The sequence below is a fragment of the Adiantum capillus-veneris genome, chromosome 15 (genome assembly GCF_014529385.1).
Source record: "Adiantum capillus-veneris isolate H3 chromosome 15, ASM1452938v2, whole genome shotgun sequence".
In the NCBI taxonomy this organism is placed as follows: domain Eukaryota; kingdom Viridiplantae; phylum Streptophyta; class Polypodiopsida; order Polypodiales; family Pteridaceae; genus Adiantum; species Adiantum capillus-veneris.
In genome coordinates, this window is record NC_140945.1 from 84957229 (window position 1) to 84966010 (window position 8782).

Consider the following 8782-nt stretch of genomic DNA (forward strand, 5'->3'; position numbering starts at 1 on the left):
AAGAAATGGATAATTGAGTTGCAAGAGTTTGAGTTATCTTTTCTAGTGGAAGACAGTACAAGGGCTACCCTAGCTAATTTGTTGACCTACAAGGAGAATCCCTTTATTGTTAAGGAAGAGGTGGTGAGAAAGGTAGTTGAAGAAGTGCCACAGATTAGCAATGCACATGTGTTGTTCTTTGATGGTTCATACAGAAAGAGCCATGATCCAGCTTCAAGGGGTATATCACTTTATGATCCAGAGGGGAAGCTAGTATGCAAGAGAGGGTTCAAATTGGATGCTCATAGTAACAATGAGGCTGAATATGCTACTCTGGAAGCCGGATTACACATTTGTTTGAAGCATGGGGTTTGAAGGTTGAGCATAAAAGGTGATGCCTTGTTAGTGGTGAAGCAAGTGCTGGGTGTATGGAAGAGCAAGAACAGCTCATTGAAGGAAATGTGTTTCAGAATTAAAGGCCTCTTAAAAAATTTTGAAGCATGGAGCATCAGACACATTGAACGTTCTCTAAATGGAGAAGCACATGAAGCAGCTCAAAGCATGATTGGGGAGTTATTTGTGTTGAGCACCACTTTACCTCTTTATCATGGCCGGGAAAGTTTGGCTCAAGAAGAGGAGTTTTTCCTAACAGGAATCAGTCCAAAGGAGATTCAGAAGTCTAAGAAGTATGGTTTTGTGCGTAGAGCATACAGGTACAAATTGATTGGTGATGTCTTATACATGAAAGGGGCTAATCTCGTGTTGAGACGTGTACCTTGGAGGGAGGAGCTTTACAGAGTGTTGGAAGAGAATCATGAAGGCACATGTGGCAGCCATTTTTCTCTAAAGATCACTTTGCATAAGATCTTGCAAGAGGGGTATGTCTGGCCTAGTTTGCACAAGGATGTGCATCATTGGTGTAGGTCTTGCAATAGGTGTCAAGCATTTTGGAAGAGAGTGTTGAAGCCAGAGCTATGAAAAACCATTATGGAGTTTGATGTGTTTGAAAAGTGGGGGATTGATGCAATAGGCCCGTTACCTATCACAAGCAGGGGCAAAAGCTATATTTTAACTGCAGTGGACTATCTCTCTAAATGGGCAGAGGCTATAGCAGTAAAATAGATCACTGCAAAGGATGTGGAAATATTTGTGTATGATGAAATATGTTGCAAGTTTGGGGTGCCACTAGAGCTACTTTCAGATAAGGGGCCTGGTTTTAGAGCTAAACTGCTAGACTTTTTATGCGCAAAGATGAAGATTAGGCACTAGCATACCACTCCTTATTACCCGCAGTGTAATGGCCTAAATGAAAGATTCAATAGTGAGTTGGTACTGATTCTTTCGAAAGTGACAGAGCACCAAGGAAAGAATTGGGATCTGGAATTGCCTAGTGCATTATGGGCTTACCGTACTTCAGTGAAGACAACAAGTATAGGGTTTACTCCATTTCATCTGGTATATGGAAAGGAAGCACTATTGCCTATGGAGGTAGAGTTGCCTGTAGTAAATATGTTAGAGAAGCTGCTTGGGCCGCCTAGTGATGCATTCAAAGAGAGGCTCTTACAGTTACAAGAGGTTCAGCTGGATAGGATGAGCGCATTGGAGTATTATGGGCAGATGCAGGATAGGGATTTGGCAAAGATAAATGAAAAGGTCAAAAGTAAGGGTATCAAGAAGCATGAATTGGTTTTATGCTACAACAATAAGCTGGACAACACCTTCCAAAAGAAGTTTCAAATAAAGTGGGAAGGCCCTTTCAAGGTAGTGGAGTGTTTTCCGAATGGTACATATCAGTTGGTGGCTAACTTGCATGGGATTCTACATAAGTCAAGGGTAAATGGATTGCGTCTTAAATTGTATCATGCCAGGTTGATGATGGTGGAGCAAGATGAGATTTCTGTGAAGCAAGCAATGTTCGTGAAGAATGAGGAGACTTGTGACGCTGCGAGTCTCATATCGCTTTTTACTGCTGCTGATCATGAATGATCTAGCAAGCTAGGGGATGGGAAAATTATGTCAGGAGTTTTTTGGAGCAAGGGATTGCGCAAATGTATATACACATGCATGGTGCATCGAATAAAGGATTGCCCATTTTCCAAAGCCAGGTGGTTACGTGGGACCCACATGTGTACAAGTAGGACAGCATGTACATAGTACATCGATTTTCATTGTTACCAGTACCAGTGTGTTTTTTCTACAATAATGAGGATTTGGTAGCGCGCAAAACTTCTCAAGGAAGCTATCCGCGGGCCGATGACATGAGGTAAGCAGGTGCGTCAGATGGCATCTAGTGGCGTCAGGACGTCGAATGGGGTCAATACTTGCACCTGGATGAGTACGGACACAACGTGGATGTTTTCTTGTGATAATTATGCAGAAAGGTCATCATGAGGACCATATTTTGGGGCCAATTCACGTGGTTGCAGGATGCATTATTGAAAAAATCTGAGTGCCAGGTGTGCGGATGATGCAAAAAGGTGACAACTATGCACTGCGAGGTCAGTTTTTGGCATGTTCGGGGTCCATTTGAGGTCATCTAAAAGGCCAAGGGTGCCCAAGTAATAAATCTAAGTGTGGGAACTGAAAAAACTGAGAGAAGACCAGAAAATACGCGGAGAGAAGAGGAGGATGTTGACCGTTGGGTCAACAACACAACATACCTCAAGTTTCATACCAAAGTCTTATCTTTTGCGAGTTATGAAATGCTGCGGATTATGGCTATAAACGTCATTTGTAATGAGTAGTTATTCTAGTTTCAGAAGCCGGGGTGCATTGTTTTGAGTGTGGCATCACTCACTTGATCCCCGATTGCCCGGAAAACCCAAACCAACAAATCAGGAAAATCACGACAACTGTATTAGGGATTGTTCAGCTCCCTAGTAGCTCAGAAAATGAAAATGTGGTACCAATTCAAGTAGTTACAAGAGCACAAGCTTAAAAGAAAGCTGATGAGAATCCAGAGACAAAGAACACGGAAAGTGACACGAGTCCAAAGAAAGATGATGGACCAAAGAGAGACGCACCTAGTGAGAAAACCAAGAGCAAACAAAATAGTTGGAAAGCTAGAAAGACTAGGATAAAAGCACGCAGGGAAAGAGAGCAAAAATACCTAGCTGAGAAGCTTACCAAAGCTGAGGAGAAGATAAAACAACATGAGGAAAAGGAGGCACCTTCTCTTACACAGATGGTTAAACCTCTAGAAGAACGATCCACGGATGAGAAACCGAGAAGTGCTAGTTCAGGAGGATCTGTGTTGGCAGAGAAGGTTAATGAGACATTAGATGCCCTCTTGAAAGCCTATGATGTGAGACTCAAAAACAACCAAACCCAAGAACACAGGTGGATGACATATCCCTATGCGGAACTAGAAAATCAAAGGTTTGAAATGTGCCAGAAAATGATTCAAACAGTCCAAGCTTTACTAGAACCATCAGTTGCAAAACCTGAGGATGTGATCTGTGTCCTGCCTACACAAGTAATCCCACCAAACCAGGAACTAAAAGAGCCAGATCCTAGTCAAGAGCACAGACCAAACCTCAAAGACCCAGCATTAGAACCAAGGATAGTACTGAATACCACGGATAACTCTTCCGAGGGATTTCACCAAGCTATACATGAGGAATGTAAAGAGATAGATGGTCTTGACGAATTGTGGAAACAAGTCAGAGAGGCCAATGAAGCCGATGACCTAAGAAGACGAGTAGACAAGACTGGTGATGAACGAGGAGTGTTTCTACCACCAATAGAGGAATTTGAGACTGGATCTCAAATGAATCTAGACGTGCGATCGTATTGGGGCGACAAAGGATCTGTACAATCTATGGATAGTCAACCCCATTCGCTAAGAACACTAACGTCCTACATGGGAGAGTACGAGACCAAGTGAGATATGTTTGCAGTCCCATCACAGAGACTGTCTCCCAACAAGGCCATCGATTCAAAGGGGCTAGTAGATATTCTATCTACCCCAGTCACCTATACAATTATGTTAGCCAAGTTTCTCAGAATAAGACCAAACATGTGGGCTGATGTGGGTAAATGTCTAGAGAAATTTGGTGTAAAAACCCCAATGACTCAAATCGAGGAAGTCATCAAAGAGCTTGAAATGCCTCAACTAAATACTAGGCCAGTGCCATTAAACAAGGTAGGCGAGTATTACGAGGGAGAAGATGGAAACACCACCCTTCGTGTGGAATTCAATAGTGTGAAAACCATGGAAATCCTTGACAGTGGAGCTGGTGTGGCCATTGCAACCAAAGAGGTTTGGAAAAAATGGGGAAAACCTGCCTTGATATCCACACGAATGACCCTCCAGCTTGCAGACGGACACAAGGAAAAGCCCCTAGGGCTGCTAGAAAAAGTACTTGTTACTTTTTGTGGCATTGAATATGAACACACTTTTGCTGTTGTTGACTTTGGCAAGAAGAACAACTATGACATCATTCTGGGAAGACCATTCATGTGACAATTGAAAATGGTCCAAGATTGGGGTTATGACCATATACACCTGAGATATATGGAAACCATAACAAAGATAAACTTGACAGACCATAGCTATAGGGATGTGACGAGAACACCGGTGGAGGAGTATGATTCCGCCACAATAGTAGGATCAGAACTTCCAGCTTCATTAGGTAAGCCTAAAGAACTATGGATGTGTGCAGCTTCACAATGTGGCAGCTTGAAACTTGAGGAATGTATCCTAGAGCGGGTTATAGAGGATATGAACTATATCCTAGAACCATTTCCTGAAGAAGAGTTAGAGCCTTATGGATGGGAACACATCTTGGCTACTCTGGATGTGTGCACCGTGGAGGATGCTCCCACAACAAAGTTTTGTGATGAAAATGGCTATGATGTCGTTCCTTATTTTGCAGTGAGTGTAATCCAGGAAAACGAAGAGAACTAGACATCAACAAGCTCTCGAAATAAGGAGCAAACAAAGAAATGTGGAGAATCAAAATATGAAGAAGACAACGAGTTCTATGACTCTGTAGAACACTTCGAGCTTCCAGAAGATCAACGACCTGGGAATCAATGTCATCGCTACACGAATAAAGTGCATCAAAAGTGGATTCCAAAGTCCTCGGTGAAGACACAACCACCACAAGCATCCTCATACAGGGCTCCTAATAAGGATGCAAAGACTCAGCTAGGAGGAATACGACCAGAGCAACTAGCTAACAATGCTCTAATCAATGGGCTAGAAAAGTCCTCCAAGAAACTACCACCCACGAGCAAACAGACAGTAACTTTCCACTACCAGCCAAAAATCAAGGGAAAATACAAGAAGTCAACCTTGCTGAGGATAGTAGCGATAGTGATGAATCTTACGACATCCCCTATCATCAACTTTGGCCATCACTATCACCAACCCCTTCAGCAACAACCATGACAGGTCAAAAGAACAGGACAACAAGTCAAAGACAAAAAGCTCGACAAATCTGGATACCAAAAAGCCAGATCGGCCAAAAACAGATATGGATCAAGAAGACAAAGATCTCTAATGACAAATCACAAGATCCAACACCAAAACAAAAACAAGCAAAGAGTGCACGAACGGGTAAGAATATCACAAAGTCGCAAGCTTTCACAACTCAGGTTTGGGCTCCAAAGAAGTTGATTCAAGCACAAAAAAGTCAGGAATTCATTTGGATTCCAAAACTACCACAATATCAAATTTCAAAGCCTAAATCCCTTCCCCAACCAAGCGTACAAGGGCTGAAGCAAAGACCATTGTTGACTCACACAACAAAAAGGTGGATCCCAAAGAAGTCTCTTCAAACACAAACGAAGCACGGGCAAGTATGGGTTCCCAAACGAGAGCCAGCAACAAAACAACGAATAATCGCAAAGAAATGGGTCCCAAAGAAGAATAACAAAACTGTTGTCAGTGCATCGCCGCTTGAATTCTTACAATTCTTCCTACGACTACAGTACAGTTAGAAGAGAGCAATTCGCTTCAATCAAGCAACGATACAGGAGCTTCAAAGACCATTACATTGCTTAGAATAGGAAGCCTCGCCAACAAATGCCAATAAGAAAATTGCTTATACCCACATTTTTCAGAACATAAATCTTTTCCATGCATTGATTGTGTATGCATAATAGGGCTACATTACAAGGCCTGCATAGGCACAACTTTTAATTGCCCAAGCACAACACATACCCTTTGCGATACCCTGTTGTAAAGGATGACTCCAAATAGGAAGGGGGGAGACATTCTGAATGCGGACCTAACATTATGACTATTAGAGGGCAATGTTTTGTGAGATGCATTGAATTTTTGTGTTTTATTGTGATAATTTTTTGACGAAATTTAGAGTATATTCCCTCATAGTAGTGTTACAGAGGAGTATGGGGACAAAATACATATATGAGCCCCTAGGGACATGTGTATAGTGTACATAGCATTTAGATTTCTATTTGAATGATTTTTCTTTTGTTGAGTTGTTTTAAGATTTTCTTTGTTTATTATTAAGAAAAAATTTAAAAATCCATAATCCACATGAAGAAAAGACTAACGAGAGGCCTGAGCACTACAAAGAGAAGAAGGTACAGGAAAACGATGAAACTTCATGAAGTATGTCTCAGCAGCCACTACAACAGCTGAAGAACTTGTCACAAAGCAGTGTCAACATGCAACCGACAAGTCATACAAGTCAAAGTCGAGTAGCTAAGCCACAAAATGAGTGAGGTGTTAGTCCCAAAGCTTCAAGTAATATTCTCTATGGTCTAAGCGTCTTAGCTATTCTAGGTACTACTCAAGCTGGAAGAATGGAGCATATTTATGTTGTGTCTCTCATGCTAGTATAGGTGAGCAAAAGAGTCGAAGTCTAAGTACTTGAGTCTGGTGAAGTGAAGGAGAATGTCCAAAAGACACTCACGTACTAAGCACAGTGAGATACAAGTGGAGAAACTTCTACATCGACAACCCTTCTTGGAAAGGTGGAAGCTATTGAGACATCTTTTGATGTCACATGTGCTACATTTATTCCTCGAAACACCCATCATCTCCTTCTTTCACATTGCATGCTTTTGGTGACAAATTTCTCATATGCATATAGAGTGTCCCATAATTGGCACTTGCATCACGCACTCTTTCCGTGTTTCACCCAAGCACTAACCTTTCATGAACATGTACTTTACGTTCAACTACTCAACTCCAATAAGAGCGTATACCAAAGGCATTTTTTTTCCCACCGGGTTTTTTTCCCTTTGGTCATCCAGGTTTTAGACCCTAATCTAAAGACACCTATCACCATCCTCTTGTACATATTCCTTCTACATCAACAATAAGGAAATGCTACTAAAATCAATTGACAAATGAATTGGAGCACCAATTTCATATCATAGCATACTTCTCCTCAATGGCGAGTCGAAGAATAGCCTACAATGACAAAGCTGCAGACAACACTAACAACATGATTGCACAGGAACAAAGAAGTCCCCAATGAAGAAGAGCAGACATAAAAGTAATCAGAGGATCTCAAAAGATGAATGGTTATGATGATAGATGTCCGCTCTAATGGATCATAGTTCTTGTTGTGATTCGACAATGTTACAAGCAATGCAACAGATGAAGCCAAAACGACAGCAAAGACCACATCGCCATCGACAATCAGGTCATGTCAGGGACAACATGAATGCGGAAGAGGGGAGTGTTGACCGCTGGGTCAACAACACAACATAACTCAAGTTTCGTACCAAAGTCTTATCTTTTGCAAGTTATGAAATGCTGCGGATTATGGATATACATGTCATTTGTAATGAGTAGTTATTCTAGTTTCAGAAGCCGGGGTGCAATGGCACTTCTAGATTGTAAATACAAAGCCATTTGACCCTTTCAACCCCATTTTTGGTTAAACCTAAGGTAGACTTAGTATATAAGGTACCTAGGTCATTTTGTAAAGGGAGACTTTTAATCATAATCAAAACTTTAGCGCTGCCGTCTACTGTGTGTGAGAGAGAAAGAGACTGAGCGTGAGCTTTATCCTCTAGCTACGCCCGGCTCGCTCAACACATTGGAGATCCGACTGCACCATTGCTGTAGGCTCGAGGAGAGCTACGCGACAACGCCAAGCATTCCACGTGAGACGAAGCGCACACGCCGATGCATCTACAAGCTATTTGTGTCTGTAAGTGTATCAAACGATGTCTGTTTTCTGCGTACTAGTAGTCTATATAATCGTGGCGACATAAGCTACGCATAGGTACTCATAAATTTCAGTTTCGGGCACTTTCAAAATTTTGCTCTATCATCCTACGCGTTTTCCGCAGATGGGTTTAGAGTGAGGGTTTTGAGTGTAGTTCAGCTTAGGGACAGTTGTATCCTAGTGAGGGGATGGTGTTCCTTAAGTTTTGTACGAATCTGGCATGATTAGGTGAATTACCTTCTGTATATGTGTATGTGGCTAGGTGGTGTAGTTGAGAGTAGTGAGGTTCTTGATTGTGGTTTAGTTGGCCTTCCAGAGTGTTGTATGTGTAGGATGGTCTCAGCCTGACAAGCTAAAGAGATTTCCTCCATGTGCCTATCATGTCATCTGTGTCCTTGATTGACATTATGTTGATCTAGGTAGTGTTTGCATGCACTTCATGGGTGTGTGAGTCGCTCCCGCAACAGAGGAACAGCCGCAACTGTGTTTTTGGGGTTTTTCGAGCCTGTTTTGGCCGTAAAGTGCTCATTCGAGGTCGGATTTGAGCAATTTGACATTGTAGACTAGGATTTTGGGCCGTTTCGGACGTGATGGAGCTGTCCATTTTGCCAAATTCCTCACTGTTTTTCTGCTTTTTTGCTGTGTAA